Raw genomic sequence first — 18,660 nt, forward strand, 5'->3', positions numbered from 1 at the left:
TTTGAACAAATTATGAAGCTGGTCCTGCCTGAAAAATCGGCACCGCTGGCCTTCACGCAGAGGCAGAGCCAGGCAGTGCTGACCTCCACAGAGCCTGGTTCCCCCTCTGGCCTCGTCTGCCACTGCACGCAGCAGAATTGGTGAGTTTGTGGCTTGGTTGTCCAGTGCACCCCTTCTCTGCTCTCTTCACTTACCCCTCCTCTCCCCTCCCTTGGTCTCTACCCTCCCTTCCAACTCCCCCTGCTTGGCAGCCAGGCTCAGAACTGTGCCCTTGCCTAGACTGGATGCACCAGGCACGTCAAGAGGGGCGTGCCCCTCCTTCAGAGGCCTCACTCTCATTTCCCCACAGCAGCGGTAGAAAAGCACTCTACATTTGTCGGCTTGCAGTGGTGAAAATAGATACTGTCTCTGGCAGAGTGGAGTGGATATCAGAAAAGCCTTTAGAAGCCCATAAAGATTGGAGAATAAGAATTCTGGTTTCCTAACCCAGAGGTGGGGTGTGAGAGTTAGCCAAGGCTTCCTGACAGAGGGGATGCTGGAGTAAAGGGTTCGGGGGCATGGGACTTTGCTGCCAATCATCAGGAAAGTCAGGAATGATCTATTATCTCGCGTTAAACTGGAGAGTTTGCCCCCTGTCATTTCTCCCAGGGTCAGTCACTGTCTTGTTCTCTTGACTCTAAGAAGATAAGAAAACTGGGTCAGATCTCAGCACATATGGTGGCCCGCCAAGAATTTTTTGGTCCTGTGTGTCACACACACACATAAAAAATCTGCAGGAGAAGCAAGTGGATTGAAGGTGAAACAAGGCGGCGTGCACTTTCTGATGCAGAAAAAGAGCTAAGGGACCTGCACTTGGAGAAGGCTCACATCCCACCAAATGGTTCCCCTTGGAAGAAAGACACCAGCTAGACAACCAATGAAAGTGGCCTCCCCTCTAAATCAGAGTTGTGGGCGGGAAGGAAGCACCTTGCAGCTGCCAGAATGAGAAGAGCAGTCAGCCCCAGCTCCGCCTTAGGCCTGGGCCTGGGGGATCCCTGAGGCCGGGGCTCAGGCTCAGTAAAGAGGGCAGAACAAGGCCTTGGAATTCCATTCGTGCTGCTTACATGCAAGGGCCCCACAGAGCCCTAGACTCCCAAGAACTGCAGATGGGGTGCTGGATAATCTCCCGATTCTCACTGAGTGAGCTGGCATTCAGCTGGAAGAACCATTCCCAAGGCACGCTCTGGGTTGTGACTTCTCTAATCACACAGAAGCAAAGCCTTCTTCAGGTTCCCCTGGTAACCAGAGACTCCTGGCGGTCAGGCCCTAAGGGCATCTCTGAATGACAGTGCAGCTGGAAGAGCAGGGGTGTCCCAGACTCCTGGGGCGGCTCCAAACACTGCAATCTTCTCCGTGACTCAGAGATCCTGGAGGCCAGGAGGAAGTCTTTGTGGCTTAGCGACAGTCTACAAAGTTGCTGTCTGTTTTGCTCCTCCAGAGCCCAGACACTTCACCAGCTAGGCCCTAGGGACAGGAAAGCCTGTTGCTGCTGGAATGTTTACTTGCCCAAGGCAGGGCCACTGCAGAGAGCCAGAGAGGCAGCTGTTATAACCACACCACACCCAGGGATGTGTAGCCCGGATTGGATCCAGGAGCCTGCGGGGGCAGCCATATCTTCCAGGGTTGATCCTTGGGCTGGGGCTCAGGAATGCCATGGAGACTTCACTCTGCAGGATGGATGGGCAGGAGAGATGATGGCCAGGAAAGACTGGGCTTGGCTAAGAGACAAAAGCTTGAGTCCTCACCTTGCCACCCGCTCCCTGGCCCAGCGTGGGCTGTAGCTCCTCCGCTCTTGGTCCGGTGCCTCATTTCTAACTCAGAGGGGCTACGGCAGTCTCCCAAAGGATATTCCAGCTCTGATGTTTTGATGATTTGAGTTTATGGTGTCCTGAGTTGGCTTTGCAAGTAGCCTGTGGGGAATGTGGAAGCTGTGGAGAGCTGACTGGCGATTTCTCCTGAGAGTCTGGGGGTTGCTGGCCAGGTCCCGCCAGGGTAGACAGCCCAGGCCCCACAGGACAGCTGTCCCACAGGATTAGCTGAAATTTTGTATTGGGAAGCAAGGTGATTTTAGATTTACCTGTAAATCGATGCCTTTCACAACTAAGTGTCTTGGGGAGAGGAGGGCTGAAAAGGCAGCTCAGCAGGGCAGGAAGCCCCTTCTCTGAAGGCTGGCTTGACACTAACAAGAGGCTGGAGCAGCATATTTAACAGCACATAAAAATGTTCCGCGATAACGCGAAAAAAGCAGGTTGTAAAAAGCAGCATATATAGAACAATATTCTTATTATAGAGAAGAAATATTTCCCTCTAACTGTAGACTCAGGGGCGCGCGTGCGCGCGCGCGCGCGCGCACACACACACACACACACACACACACACCTAAATGTAAGGAGCGATTATCTCTGAGTGCTGGGATTTCCTGTGGCTTTTATTTTCTTTCTTTGTGCTTTCCATATTTTCCAAGCAAGCTTTTTTGTAACCCTTAAAAAAAATTTTTTTTTCACCGAAAGCTTGAGGCACTAACCCTGTCAAACACATCACTGGCCTCCTATTCACAGCCTTTTTTTTTTTTTTTACCAGGGAGGGTTCAACCCACAGCTCAGTTGAGTGGCCAGTTCCTAGGTGGCCGTGTCTTAATTTGTAAAACCCATGGAGGCTTCAGAGTTTCAGCATTGGAGAGAATTAGTGGGACAATCTGATTAGGAAGGAGTGGAAGTTACATCTAAAATAAAATTGAGAAACATCAATAGTCCATATAAAGAATGGGGGCGGGGCTAAAACGTCCACAATCCTCTCCTCGCGCTTGGCCATTAAACTTTCTGGCCCGTTTCCGGCCAGTGTTCCACCCTCAGAGCAGCTGATTGGGCCAGCCGTGATCAGCTGACCCGAGCACAGCCAATCGGTGGGCTGGCCAGCGTCCTGTGCAAAAATGGTGAGCTGGGCCATCAAATTCCCTCTTCAGGGATTTGAACTGAGAAGTCAGAAGAGAGTGAGGCACTTAGCAGCGGGAATAGTAAATGACATGACGTGAGGAGACATAACGCGTGGTAGAGTGCGGGCCATGGCAGTGCTCAAGACGTCCAACTTAGGAGACGGGGGGACCTGCCATCTTAGCCGCCCATCCTCCCAGAGAGTCCAGCTCTCACGCTCAGCTGAAACTTTCCTCTCTGGGTGCCTTCGTTCAGCCTCACCTCACTTGGCCATCTCTTACTGCCCATACCTGTGAGATTGCACCCAGGACCTCAGCCTCCAGGTCTAGGCCAAGGCCGACTGAGGTGGTGGGTCCTCCTCTGGCTGGATTCTATCTCTGGGTCCTAACCTCTATCTATGTTGGGTCAGAGCCTGGAGTCTAGGGAGACCAAGGTGGGGCTCCAAGCCCTGACCTGAGGTGGGTTAAGCTGCCCTCATGCTGACCACTGGGCCCAGGGTGGGTGCTCAGCCCTCGTACTTGCCCCAGGGCCTGCTCCCTCTGGGGAGCAGCTCATCTACTTGGGCTTTTGCTTCCTTCGTGAATTCTGTAATGTTCTGGGTATTCATTTAAAACACCGACAAGACGTGGAGAGATAAAACCTTACATTTAAATTTCAGAAAAGGGTCCTCCTTACCCTTTGATGTTCACAATACAAACAGATCTTTAAAGGGTACAATGCTTACCTCAGCACCTCGGCTCCTTAAAAGAAAAATGCTGCACCGCTGAAATGCATCATTTCTCATTAGAGCCTCTGCCAGGCTGACAATACTGTGGAAATGCCCCTCCCATCTCCTCTCTCGTCCCTTCCTCCCCTGTTGCCTCAGACTCTGGTTCACCTCCCGATTCGCACCTTCAGTCTAGTCTCCCCACTCGCTGCGCCCAACCTGTCCTTCCACCAGACCCATTCACTCAGAAGATGACACAGGTAGGACCCTCAGGAAACAGAGTCAGCTTCCAACAGCCCCCAAGGATAGAGGTCCACGGGGTGATTTTTTTCTTTTAAACTATTTCCAATATGTTTTCAAGTCTCAGCAGGAACTTTTTCTGCACAGCCTGGGGCATCTCCAGGCTGGGTCATCCCCTGCATTAGTCAGGATGTGACAGGCTCTGCTGCTGTAACATGTGCATCCCCAAATCTCAGAGGCTCACCCCAACAAAGTGTTTCTTCTCAGGTGAAACCTGATGCAGGCTGAGCATTCTTCCTCCATCCTGATGCTGCACTGTCTGGAAACTGTGGCCTCTGGAGTCCTGTGTCACTATATGAGAGGAAGAGCAAGATAAAGGACATTTACTAGCTCTTAACTGGTTGGCCAGTAAGTGACACATGTCATCTCTGCTCCCAGTCCATTGGCCCAAAGTAGTCATGTGGCCCCAGGCTGACGTAGGACGCATATGAAATTGTGAGTGAGAACTAACAGCTATGTCTTTCTTTCCCAGTTGCTGTGGCTCAGGGAACATATACTGCTTTCATGATGTTGCCCTGGATTCCTCAGTTAAGACCAGTCTTTGTGGGAAGGGCATGGAGGATGCTGCTAATTCTGGATTTACCCTTCCAGATCCATATTCAGTGCTTCTGGGACCTGGAACCTGCTGGGTTCCTCTGCCCTTTGACTTCAAGCAGTGGAAACTGAGTGCTGGGAAATCACCATCAGGAATAGGAAGTTACCAGCGAGAAATCCGGGAGTTGGAGGAGAGAGAAGGTGCTATTACTTCTACTCTCTCCCCGCCAAATCTTGGTTCGTCAGCAACTGCTTCCTCGCCCTACAGCTACAGTGCCAGGTAAGGTGGCCTCATTCCCTACAGAGCTCATCAGATTCCCACTAACTCCACTTCCTCCCCTTGCCCTTCTGGCATCCTGCTATTACTGGTCTCTGGGTGCCTCATCATCCCTTAATGGTTCCCTTAACTCTGTCCAAGCCTCTGAAAATAGCATCTTTGTTTTCATTAACCTCTTTTCAACTTCCATTTTTATGAACTATCTCTATAATTGGAAAGGATCATCTGAGCATTACTATCCCCAGCCCTGGCCCAATGATAGTAACCACCAACGTGTGCAAAGCAGTGAACAGGTGCCAGGCATCGTTTTCCTGCATGGACAAACATAATCCTCATGATAACTCTTCGTGATAGATGGCATTGTTTTCTAATAAAGAAACCAAGAAACAGAAGGGATAAGTAACTTGTTTAAGATCACACAGCTCTGGATGGTAGCACTGGAATTTGAACTCAGATGGTCTAGTTTAACATCTTGCTTTCAACATCTATCCTGGATCCAGATTCCAATCCATAGGTTAACGAATAGATTCTCAGACGTGGTCCCATAGTGTAGCGGTTAGCATGTCTGCTTTATACACAGAAGGTCCTGGGTTGGCACCCCAGTGGAGCCACGGTCCATGGTCTACGGCCATGCCACCCTGAACAAGCCTGATGTCTGATCTCGGAAGCTAAGCAGGGTCAGGCCTGGTTAGTACTTGGATGGCAGACCACCTAGGAAGACCAGGTGCTGTAGGCATAAAAAAAAAAGAGTAGATTCTCATATCCATTGAAACAGTTCATCCCACTCACATAAGTGTGTTGGAGGTAGTTCCTGAGGAAGAGAGGTATGAATGAGGTGGATACCTCCTAAACCTAAAATCCTTCAAGGCTTAAGACCTGCTCTAGACTAGAAATGCCCTTCTTAAAAGAGAGAAATAAATTCATTGCTCTTTTTCTGGTTGTTTTTCTTTGAAATTATAATTTTAAAATAGGTAATACATGCAAATTGTCCAAAATTCGAAAAATACAAAAGGGTATTTGCTGTATCAGTGAATTTCCCTTTTACTCTGTCCCAGCCATTGAGTTCTCTCTTCTGAAGCAACCACTGATTTCTTTGGTGTCCTTCCAGAGAAAGGTATATTTTTCCTCCATCCCTAATCCCCTTTTGTTTTTACCCAAATAGTTGCATTCTAAGCCCATTTTTCTCTTTCTTGCTTTATCACTAAAAAGATATTCTGGAGACCATTACAGCCCCATATATGTAGATATATATGTAGATGTACCTTCTTCTTCTCCTCCTTCCCTTGTGGAGAAATGTGTGCATTAACCGACATGAAAGGGACCATAGAGAGCCTGTGGTCTGACACCTGTCATCACAATGACCAGCTTTTAAAAGTCACCACCACTTTTCTTCCCACTGCTTATTTTTTAAATTTCAAACAAAAATGGGGACACTAGTACGACAGACCTCCATATCCCCATCACCCAGATGCAAGAATTATCAAGATTCTGTGACATTTACTTTCTCTTTATTCATTTAAAAGTTCCCTTTGCTTTTTGTTCTTGACCGATGTATCTCAAAGCAAACCCAGGACAGCAAGTCATTTCGATATGCAGCTCTAACACATATCGACACTGTTTCCACATAACCATAAAGTGCGATTGCGCCTAACAAAATTAAGAATAAATCTTTGATATTGTCTTGTGCCTAGTCCATAAGCAAATCTCCCAATTGTCTCAAAAGTGTTCCTTTTATGGTTAGTTTGTTAAAAAAAGATCCGTACATTACATTTGGCTGTAATGTCTCTTCATTCTCTTTTAATCTTTTTTTTTTTTTTAATTCTCTTTTATTCTTAAATACTCCCTCTGCCATCTTTATTTCACACCACTAACTTGCAGCAATTGGGTCAGTTATCCTGTAAAATGACCCACATTTTGAATTTATTTCTTTGCTTCCTTGTGGTCTCATTTAAGCAATTTTACTTTTTCCCCTATCCGTCTATAATTTCCGTAAATAGAAGATAGCTTTAGGGGCACAAGTGGCATTTGTGACAGGAATACATTCTGATAGTACTATGAGCTGCCTATTGCTTCAAATCAGAAGACACACTGAATATCCTACATTCAGTGATGCTCAGATTGATCATTGGTTCAGGTAGCGACAGCCCGATCCCTCTATGGTCAAGTTCTCTACCACTCTTTCCCCTGATGAGTTCATCTGTTAATGACCATTGCCTGAATCAATTATTTCCCTAGGAATTACAAAATTACGACCTTCTAATTCTCTCATTCTTTCCACATTTATCAGGCAGGATTTTTCTGCCTGTTTTTAAAGAGCCAGAGAACTGATCTTATCCATAGCCTTGTTCTGAATGACTTAAGACTACTTCTAAAACTCAAATTCACTCCTAAAAGGCCTCATTTCTATACCATTAAGGAAATTCCAAAGACTGTACCTTTCGACTCAGAGGAAAATTCTAAAAATTATTTCTCCAGGAGTGGCATCATTGGGATCTGGCGGTCCCAGGTGCCTGGTCATTTGGGTGTATATACTTCTAAACGTTCTGATTAAAACAGAATTTAATCACATTGCTTTACTACCATACCCTCTTACAGAGAGAGAGCGAGCGAGAGAGAGAGAGACATTGTAAACCAGATCGAGAATTAAATCATAGTGCAAGATTTACTGTATGTTTGTATGTTTCTGGTTTCTGCCCAGGAGCACCCACCTTGAGAGAGGCCAGGTCAGGGTGGTGACATGACATCCCGCTAAGAGTTCTAGAAGGTATTGGTCAGGTAGAAGATACCTCCTCGGACAGTCTGCTTTTTTCAAAAGAAATCTAAGAACGAGGCTTTGGGGAAATCTATATTTTAACAAACCTCTTGCTCATAACCTTTCCTGGGTTCGTCAGAGCAAGGCTGCTGGTTCTCCTTTCCTACGTTGCTATCACACACATGAGAGTAATTGCGCAAGGATCACCTTTGGCTGAAAGGAAGCAGGATTTGGAACGCCCCCTGCCGTGCCTGCCCTGCTTCTATTTGTCTCCTTGACACTTCTTTGCTCATCTCTGAGTTGCTTGCTTGGGATTAGCCTGACCTACCAAAGGGGTGGTGTCATTTTCTTTTCACTTAGGTTAAAAGAAAATCAATCTCAGAAACAAATCAATTCCAAATCCAATAAAATCAGAGATTGTGAGAGCTGGAAAGGAATGTATGGGAACATCTGGGCCATCAGGCTCAGAATTCTCGAGCTAAAAGGCATCTTAACTTATAATCAATTCTCTATTTACAGATGTGGAAACTGAGACTCAGAAGGATGGATTGACTCACCCATGGCAAAGTTAAAACTTGAAACTAGGTCTCACCACTTGAAACTCATGAACTCTCCCTTCCCACATTTTACACATCAGGAGAAAGAGGTCTGGAGAGGGGTCATGTCACTTGTTCAAAGTCAAAGAATTAGGCACTAAGGGCCTACTATGTGCCAGGGACCATGCCAGGCATGTAATTACACAACACTGCTTCCGGGACGAGTGAATGTGTCCTTAGCACTATTCTTCATAAGCTGTGCAGCTGTTTCCCACAGAGAAGCTCATTTGATGTTGTAAATATTCAGCAGTTTGTCATTGCAGCTAATTCATCTCCTAATGGGTAAAATTCACTCACTGTGCTTTTTAAGGAAAATTTTGGCTCTATCAAAATATTCTCCTGATGAAACAACAATCCCATATTCTCCAAAATATGTCATTTCCTTCCTGTGTGAAGTGACAAAAGTATGGAACTGGGAGGCTAGAAGCCCAGGTTCTGGCCCTGGCCCTTCGCCCCCAGCTGAGTGACCTTGGCCTTCCCTGGCCTTAGATGCCTCCTGTGTAAAATGAGGAGGTTGGATTAGTCGAGTGGTTTCCAACTGTGCTTACACCCAAAGCCTCTACTTCGAAAGAGTTCTTCAAACACCAGTGCCCTTGATGAATTAGTAAATTGTCCCTCCTCTTAGTAAAAATTAATCGCAAATCCATAACTGCTATAGCTTTTGATCAGAATAATATGCCATAAGAAGAAAAGATGCCTCTAGCCCTCAATAGTGAATGTTAACATTTAGACCACATGGTTTTGTCATTGGTAAATGGATGATTTCTCTCAGACTATCAGAATATTGCAGTTGTTAGATCTCCTTCTTACCTTGATGGTACTCCATCTTTAACCCATCCCAAGAAAGCTTTATAGCCCTAAAGAGCTAAAAGCTTTATAGCCCTCTTGTTCTGAAGCTCTTACTCCTCAGGGGCAAATACTTGAGGTTTCATCTACTGGTTAATCCCAAAGCTTATTTTGACGAAGGTGGCTTGCAACTGTAATACTTCAAACCAAAGGACTGGCTTAACCTAGGTTCCTTTAGGCTAAAGGCAGACCCAAAAACAAGGATTGAGGGAGATGTACTGTAGGGAGATAAAGCTCCCCAAATTCAAAAGAGTGCATGGATTATCTCGGGAGGCCTGCTTGCATAAAAAGGAAAAGGCTGGTTCTGTGGAATTCCAGGAAGAAGAAGATTAAGTATAGATAAAGGGAGTGTCAAAGGGAGTGTCAAAGGAAGTGTCCATTGTACCTTGATCTTCAGGATGTTACTTTAATTATGTTATCTTGGGAGACTCAAAGGAACAGATTATGTATAAAAAGAAGGATAAGAAATAAACTCGGAGAGACAGTTGTGAGATCTGTTCTCCCTCCTGCACCCTGTCTGTCTTCTCTTTTTTCTCAGTCCCCGCTCCCCCATTCAGGTACCCGGTTTGACTTGGTCGGCTGGCTTCCGACAACGTACTTTATCTGGGAGGTGCTCTGAGAAAGGGAAACTGGAACAGGGAACAGAAGAAAGCCAGTTAAGGAGTGTTAGTATATGGGCTGCTGCTGCGCACCACTGGGGCTCCCTCCCCTGGAGGGGCAGGAAAGCTGGGGTGTTTCCCCCCGCACTAGTTGGGGCTGCTCCTTGGAGTTAGCTCCTAGGCGATTCTGACTTGCCCCACGAGTGCACATCACAGACCCAAGATGCTTGTTGGGAACTGTCAGTAGGTGACCTCGAGGGTAGGTGGAGGGGATGTCAGTGAGACATCAACAGCTTTCCAGAGAGGCTAAATAGCAAGCATGTCACTGCTAAAAGTCCCACAGATATCCCTCCATTCAGCAGGTATTGATTGCTGGGTACTGTTTGAGGAGTTGGGATAAATCAAAGAACAAAGGGGACATGGATCCCCTTTTGAGGAGCGTATATTTAAACAGGAAAAGAAGGAAACATAATATATGTGAAAAACAAGCGAACTATGCATAGTATTACAGAATAATGTTCACAATAAATATGTACACCAAGCAGTGCCAGAGGAGGGTAAAAGGCATCCGGAGCGCCAGGCTCAGTGTGGACGGGCTGCCGTTTGCCATGTGGAGGTTCGGGGAGCCTCTCTGAGAAAAGATCTGAAGGAGGTCATGGAAGGAGCCATGAGGAAATCTAGTGGGAGGAAATTCGAGGTGCCGAGAACAAACTCCTTGAAGTAGAAAATGAGCAGGAGTAGTGGGGAGGCCTTACGCCTGGAGCAGCAATAGCAGGAGAGAAAGGAAGAGGACATGAGGTCGGAGGTGGGAGAGGTCAGATCATGAAGGATGTCCTGGGCCTTTCGTTTTTATTGCAAAGTCAAAAGGAGGCACCAGAGGCTTCTGGGAGCAAGAGGGACATCATCTGCCTTGTGTTCTAACAGGATCACTCTGACTAGTGTGTGGAAAATAGGCTGAAGTGAGGTATATCAGTTAACCATGCTGCATAACTAATTTCCACAAACTTAGCAGTAAAAACAATATTGTCTCGGTTTCCTGGGTCAGTAGTCTGGGTATGGGTTAGCTGGGTCCTCTGCTCAGGGTCTCACCAAGATGTCAACTGGGACTTTGATCTTATCTGAGGCTCAGGGTCCTCTCCCAGGGTCACTTGTTGTTGGCAGTATTCAGATCCTTTTGGTAGCAGGACTGAGATGCCATTTTCTTACCAGCTGTTGGCTGGGGATGGATCTTAGATACTAGAGGCCACTCTCAAGTCCTTGCCATGTCGTCTCCTCCACAGATAGTTAACAGTATGGCTGCTTTTTCAAGGCCAGAAGGAAAATCTCTCTTTACACTTCAAATCTCTTCCTTTGGGAAAGACCCAGTCCCTTTGAAGGGCTCTCCTGGTTAGGTAACGAACAACCAAGATATCCCTCAAAGTCAACCGATTAATAACCTAATCACAGGTGTGACATCCCTCACATTTACAAGTCCCGCCCACATTCAGGGAAGGGGAGTATACAGGGCCATCTTAGAATTCGGCTCAATGAACAAGAAGGATAGAAGCCGAGTTCTGTTGGGAGGTTGTTTTTATAATCCAAGCAAGAGAAGATGGTGGCTTAGATATGGTGATACCTTTAGAGGGGATGGGAAGCAGTCAGAGTAAAGAGTTATTTTGATGGTAGAGTCCATTGGTTTCCTGCCAGACTGAATGTTAGGTGTGAGGGAGAGAGAGGAGACAAGGGTGATACCTAAGACCTTAGCCTGAGCTGAAGGTGGGAGAGAGTTGCCATCTACTGGTAATAAAATCGCCACCCAAGTAGCCATGCCACTTGATGCCAAGTGAGTGGCATGAACCAATAAGAAGCGAAAGGGGAAAGTGATCCCTTCAAACCAGCAAGGTCAGGGCAGCCTTGAAGGTGGGGAAAAATTTAAGATAGGCTTGGAAAGAACTGTAGTGTTTAGACAAGTGACGAGAAGAAAAGAGGGTATTCCACAAGACTGAAGGTAGGCAGAGAGGTGGAGAGGAGCCGGGAGGCTCCAGTGGCATTTCGAGGGCCATTAGTAGATTAGCTGGGCTAAAATGGAGGGTCAAGGGGGTGAGCAATATGGGAAGGTAGTCAGGGTAAACCTTGGAAGAAATTCAGCCTCAAGCTAAAGCCGTGATCCTATAGGAAAAGGGATTTTGTTTTAGAGAAATAGTCACATGAGATGGTGTATAACCTCTAGCAGATGTTTACTGTGTAATTACTGTAGTAGCTGCTAAGGCTGCTCTAAGAAAGTACCACAGACAGGGTGGTTGAAACCATGGAAATTTATTTTCTCGCAGTTCTAGAAGCTAGAAGCCCAAAATCAAGGTTATTGCCAGGGTTAGTTTCTTCTGAGGCCTTTCTCCTTGGCTTATAGATGATTGTCTTCTTCCTGTGCCTCCACGTGGTCTTCTTTCTATGCGTGTCTGTGTCTTAATCTCCTCTTCTTAGAAGAATGCCAGCCACGTTGGGTTAGGGCCCACCTTAATGCCCTCGTCATATTTTAATCACTTCTCTAAAGACCCTGTCTCCAAATAGTCACAATCTGAGCTTCTGCGAGTTAGGACTTCAACCTATGAATTTTGAGGGGGCACAACTCAGCCCTGACACTTAAGAGTGTTTGTGTAATTGTGTTAAGCATTCTAGAGCCTAGAGAAGCAACTGCCCTCCCTTGTCTTTCTCGTCCCTTGACAGGAAACACATCCAGGAGGCCATGGCCTTGGGGACTGGCTGTACTGAGTTCTCTGACACCCGCTCAGTGCAATTACTCTCGTCATCACTGAAAACCACTGTGTTTGGCAAGAGCTGTTGCAAAGTTAATGGGGAGCCGAAATGGACCAAGGAGTCATGTGTTTAGTTAGCGAAGAAACAGGAGTTTTGAGGGCATCTCGGTCCACTGCCTTACTTGTTCCCCAAAGCCGCAGACCGAACTTTCAAAGGCAGGGACGAGGAAAAACCAAGTCCTTGCTCTCTTGATTAAAAAACCAAATAATGGTTTTGTGCTTGGGTATTTTATGTCTGTAATGTGAGTCCACATCGAGTGGGAGCACAAATAAAAATAAAAAATAGCCATTTTAGAAAGCAGATTTTGCTTATTCTGCAAGATCAATCACAGAGCTGTCACTTTCCTAGTAATTTCAAAACCAGACATCGGTTTATATTTTTTCTAAACGCAATTGTCTTCATTTCAGCTTCTCAGAGGAGTACGCCCCTTTGGGTTTTCACTCAGCTCAGCAAGGGCGGCAAGCTGCGTGCCCTACACACGTTTACCCAATAGTCCAGCATCTTATTTATGAGGCTTAAGTGGCTCTGCTGTATTCCAGGGCACATACACTTAGCAGGAAGGTTCAGAAGCGGGCAACTCATATTCGCCCCAAATGATTCCACATCTGCCTTAAGAAAACCGGTCCCTCTGATACAAGCATGCTTGCTTTTTTTTTCTCCCCTTGCAAGTCAGTGTATGCTATTAGAGGTTGAAAATAAAGGGGCTGTTTTAGAAAAGAAGAAAAACAAGTTAAAGGTCAGCCTGAGGTTCAGAATACTGCTGTGGGTTGCTGTTCCTTCTTTGAAGGAAACTGAATAATTTTGCTAAGTAATAAGACATTTCAAACCCTAGCACATTTGCTCACGCTGCACAATCCTTTAGTGTAAAAATTTTGTAGAGTAGAAATCTCAACCAACAGAAACATCAGGAAACCTCATCTATCCAGAACAATTCAGAAACAGAAAGCAAATACATACCAAAAAAAACCCAAAAAACAAAAACTTTGGGACAGCCAAAATGTCACAGAGCCCTTGCAATTAATCGCTTCTCAGCCTTTTGGCTATGATCAAGTGTAGCCCTAGCAATTTATCCATACCAGAGCCTCTACAGCCACATGAAAGGGTTTACTTTTATTTGATGCCAAATTCCAGTATTTTGGCTAACTGCTTTCCAATCTCGCTGCAAACTAGAAGCAGCATGTCCAAGATGAAGCCAGAGCCTGCTCCTACGGCTGTGAGGTAGCACAGAGATAAGATAACCAGGAAAGCCAGAACTCTCACAGGTACAGCAGGTAAATGCCTGACCCACCACAGCAGCCCCTTAGGCACAACTGCACAAGAAGTTCAAGTCATAAAGAGAAGCCAAATTATGTTTAACAACCTTTATTTAAGGTGGAAATGACATATGGAATACATTTCAGAAAAATGATTAAAACCGAGGTGACTTGTCAAGACTCTTTTGGTAGCATGTGACAAAAAGCCAACCTAAACTGGTGCGAAAAGGGAATTTATTAACATTATTTATTAATCCGGAGACATCCTTGCTTCAGACACAAGTGAATCTAGATGGGGACATCTTCAGGACCTGACTTCAATCTCTTGTTTCATTCTATGATGGTGTTAGTCTCAGACCAGTTCTGCCCTTGTGGTGGCAAGGCGGCTGCCAATAGCTCCAAATCTGGTGAAAAAAATACCCTCTTCTGTCTGATCACACACGCCAATAGGCAAAATTAACTCTAGCTAGGCCTGATTAGCTTGGCTGGGGTCATGTGCCCATTCCGATCCAATCCCTGTGGCCAGAAGTTTGCACAATCTTCCAATTGGCTGAACTTGGATCACATGCCTATTCTTAGAACCAGGGGTGAAGTCAGCCCCACCGAAGGCAGGAAGACAGAATGGGAGGGTGATAAACAAAACTGGGGGTAGGAGGTGGGAGCAAATGGTCCCATGGGAGAGGGATTAAGAGGTTGGGCAAAGAGAGCAGCTAATGTGCAGCAGGACAGATAAAACCTGTGACCTTCTGGGATATCCAGCAGGACTCTTTCTTGAGGGATCTGGGTGCAATTACTTTTTACATTCACAAAAGATTGTGCCCTATGACTTTTGTATTTTAAAAGATGATTGTGACCATATAAAATGATTGTGATTCTGGAGTTTTCAGTTATGTGACTGACTTCCCTTTTTGCACACCATTTGGATTTTGGTTTTCTGTCACTTGAGACCAAAAGGGTCTGGATAAAGCACCCAAGTTTTTGTTTGTTTGTTTGTTTTGTTTTGGGTTTTTTTGCATTTTCTTTTAATTATGTATGGTCACGGGGAGAACCCCAGGAAGAGGAGACTGCTGCGGACTGTTCCCCAACTCTTGTGAGGAGCAAACACCTTGTTTCCCTCCAGTGTGTTTAGATGATCAGAATTTGGGAAACACCACTTAGTAGAGTCTTAAGTGAGGAGTAATTGCTACTTCCAATAGGCTGGGAGGTCCTGGGGAGGGCGACCTAGCTGTCACTCACTGCCGGGGCGAGAACCGTGCTCGGGGGAAGAGAGCAGCGAAGTCAGCACCCTGGTCAGGCACACGGTCACTGCATGAACGCGGCAGGCTCCCTGGTGCCCCCGCTGCCTTCCCATGCACCAGGGGTGCCAATGAGCTGCGTGTTTTGTTACCGACAGGCAAGACCAACTGCAGACAGCAGGTGCCAGGTGAAGACTGGGAGAGTGAAATCACCTGTCCCTGGAGTCCTGCCCAGGGCTGCTGATGCATCGGAACACGGGACCGCAGGCGGGCGGGCAGGGAGCTCTGGCATCCCCTGAGCACACAGGACTGCTGAGCCCCGGACTGCCGTGGACCCAAGAACACCCTCTCAGATTCATCCTCCAGGTAAGTGCTTTCCAAACTCCCCGGGGCGAAGTCCAGATGTTTCTAACCACCAATCCACCCATAAAATACAATATAATTAATTTTCTTAGAAATTCAAAATGCAAGCCCGATTTTTTTTTTTTTAAATCAGAGGACAAACACTACTCTGTGGAACTGCATGTTAACGTTTCTAAATGGTTATTCATTGTTTCTGTACTTACCGCACGTGTGCAGGTAACAGGCTCACACTGCTCCCCTGGCCACGACTACGATTAGCACTGCTCTGGAAACAGCATCCTGGCTTTGTGCCAAAGTTTTCAGATCACTTTCTGGTACAGCACTTTATGTCTCTGAATTAAGTAAAACGTACCAGCTTGATATTTAAGGGTGCCCACAGCATGGTCGTAACTACCATTCCCTTCACTTGTTCCCTCACTCATTCTTTCAAATGATCACTGGATCCATCCAAATGCTGAGTGCCGACTGTATACAAAGCCCAGGCCAGGGGGGCACAGGACAGGCGACGCCCATGGCTCAGTGGTCTCCTCCCACACCTACATCTAAGCTACACCATCTCTCAAATACATTAAGTTTAGCTTTGTTGACTCCTCACCCTTGTCACTCACTGTGTCTGAATCCCACTCTTCAAACTCTGTTCAAATATCAGCTATTCCATCAATGACAATCATTATCAGCTATCATTAATAATAATCAGCTATCTCATTAGTCAGGCCCCTGCCATGGTCCAGATGCTTGCGAGGCACCTTACATATGGTATTTCTAACTTCCCCAAAAACTCTGCAGCGTAAACTTTTTTTCTTTTAAAGCCAATCTTACACCTTTTTAAACACTTTATTGAAGTTATGACATACATTTAGAAAAGTACACAAATTTGTGTGGTTCAATGAGTATTCAATACACCTATGTAACCTGCACCCAGATCAAAAAACAGAATTGATCAGCACATTGAAGACCCCTGCACCTCTTCCAGTTACTCCCTCCCAACACACACCCTACGCCACACCCTTTTTTTAAGATTACGCACTTTCCTGACTTCTGTCTGGCTTAGTTTACCATTTTTATTCTTTAAATGGAATCTAAAGAGCATTACTCTTGCAACTGGCTTTGCTCATTCAGCATCTTTTTGGAGATTCATTGTATTGCTCATTCTCATTGCTGCATCATATTCTATCCTGCGACATATCACAGTTCATTTATTCATTCTACCATTGATGGCATTTGACTGGTTTCCATGGCTGTTGTTAACAATCTAACACATGTATTCCGATGAACTTATGGACACATTTCTGCTAAATAAATAACTAGAACTGCAAGACAAAGGTTTACATATGTCCAGTGTCAGTAGATACTCTGAATCTTTTTAAAGGTACTGTTAATATTCCATATTATTTTAATCTTATTTGTAGATTTGCTTCCTTTTCCTTATCAGATTTTTTCAGTTGAATAAATATTGTTTATGTCCTGCCTCATTTTAAAACGAGGGGTCTAACGTACAATGTAAGATGGAAAACTGAAGTAAGAGAGCAGAAAGGAAAATGAAGATCAGGGGGAAAAAGGATGAAGTGAATACAATGGCTCAAACACATTCCACAAGGTCTTAGGTACTTTTTAAAAAGCTGGACAACAAACGAGCTTCCTATTAGCCAATACGAAGAGAGAAATAAGTGACACAAATCAATATTTGCAGGATAAAAGTACCAACTGTTCAGCAATGTGGCTATTTCTGGTTCTGAGATTTTTAAAATGTCAACATGAATCTTCCTTAAAAAGGGTATTGTTTGACATTGCAAATAAAGGATCTAACAAATTCATTTCGGTAATAAATGTTTCTCACCTCTCCTTATAATCTCTGCAATACAGGCATGCACAGTCCCCTACAAGCAACTCTCTCAGGGAACTAATGTAACCAGATACACAATTCTCAAAGGTCTAAATCCAAGGTTTGTGGAGGGGAACTAGACTCTTAAGTGTGGTCCAGGAACCTCTAGGGGTCTCCGAGATCTTTCAGGGGCTTGGCACTGTCAAAACTGTTCTTACCACACTGCAAAAGCTTTTTTGCCTTTTTACTCTCACCAGAGGTCATGTGACAGGTGATATAGCAATACATCGAATGTAGAATGTAGGTATATTCTATTTGGCTGGGCATTAAAGAAATTTTCAAATTATCTGTCTTAGAAAATACAAAAATGTGTCATATTAACCTAATGGGGTGGTTATTGGAATTCTTAAACAAATTAATATTAATTTTTTTTTTTTTATTTCTAATATGGTATCTATAGATATAATCCCATAAAGAGAAACACTTTGGAGTTCTCAAATATTTTTAAGTGTTAAAGAGTCCTAAGACCAAAAATTTGTGGAGAACCACAGGTCTGGAGGAAGATTTCCTCAAAAGGTTGTTGTTGGTCACTAGTCTCAGAAAATAATCCATGAAAAATGTTCTGTGATCAAATCCATTTGGGAAATGTTGTGCCTCTCTTGGAAATCATCAAAGTAGAAGCAAATAAACTTAATTAACTTTAACTCTGTTTCCTAAATATATTTGACTAAGATCCCTTCCTTTGAGTGCTCTCCTCAGCATCCTGGCGGCATACCCAGAACAGATGGACTGGAAGAACCTTGGTCCTCCTAAGTAGCATCCCTTACAACCCGGCTCTTGTCAAGAGTGGGCAGCAGTGTCTGATGTGACACCTCTGACATGAAGAGTGATCCTTCTATAAACATCAAGGCAGCTGAGCAGAACAGAGGGCCCCTTTATCTCTGCAAAGAGGTGAACCAAGGGCAGGGTCAAGGCCGGGACAAAGATCCCACTCCTGAGACTAAACTGAGTCTGTTCCATCCGACGAACAGGCAGTCAAGGCCCCAAAGTTCTCCTCTATGACACTGAGACACAGTCCTTTCGGCCTGGATATCTTCCAAAGCAGATGGTACACACACTTGCCTCAGTCATAGAGAAATCTCAATTAAGCACCCACGGAATGTCTGACTTTAAGTTACGCAACTTCCTGGTGTCCTCTCCAAGGAAAATAGTGGTCAAATATACCCAAAATGAGTCAATATCTTTTATTGGGTTGTTAACTGTAAGTCAATTAAATGTTAGGAAATGACTACCAAAAATAATGACTTTGGTTTCGGAACAATCTTATTTCTTTTCGATAGTAATGACATAATGTGCCAGTTGTCTATTAGCAAACTCCCAGTTCACAATAATAAAATTATGTTATCAGGCAGCCTATCTTTAAAGAGAGACTAGTTTCCAGACAAGAAAAAGGTAAAGGAGTTCATCACCACCAAAACAGTATTATAAGAAATGTTAAAGAGACTTAAAGCTTTAAGAAGAAGAAATAAAAAATATGAATAATAAAATAACTACCTATCAATAATTACTTTAAATGTAAATGAATTAAATGCTCCAATCAAAAGACATAGGGTGC

The 18,660-nt window shown here is 44.9% G+C and overlaps 1 pseudogene; it reads left to right on the forward strand.

The window, feature by feature from the left end:
- The first annotated feature begins 5,406 nt into the window (after nucleotides 1-5,406).
- On the forward strand, nucleotides 5,407-5,522 carry LOC120582973 (uncharacterized; annotated as a pseudogene).
- The last annotated feature ends 13,138 nt before the right edge of the window (nucleotides 5,523-18,660 follow it).

The sequence above is a fragment of the Pteropus medius genome, unplaced genomic scaffold (genome assembly GCF_902729225.1).
Source record: "Pteropus medius unplaced genomic scaffold, Ma_sr-lr_union100, whole genome shotgun sequence".
Classification (NCBI taxonomy): Eukaryota; Metazoa; Chordata; class Mammalia; order Chiroptera; family Pteropodidae; genus Pteropus; species Pteropus medius.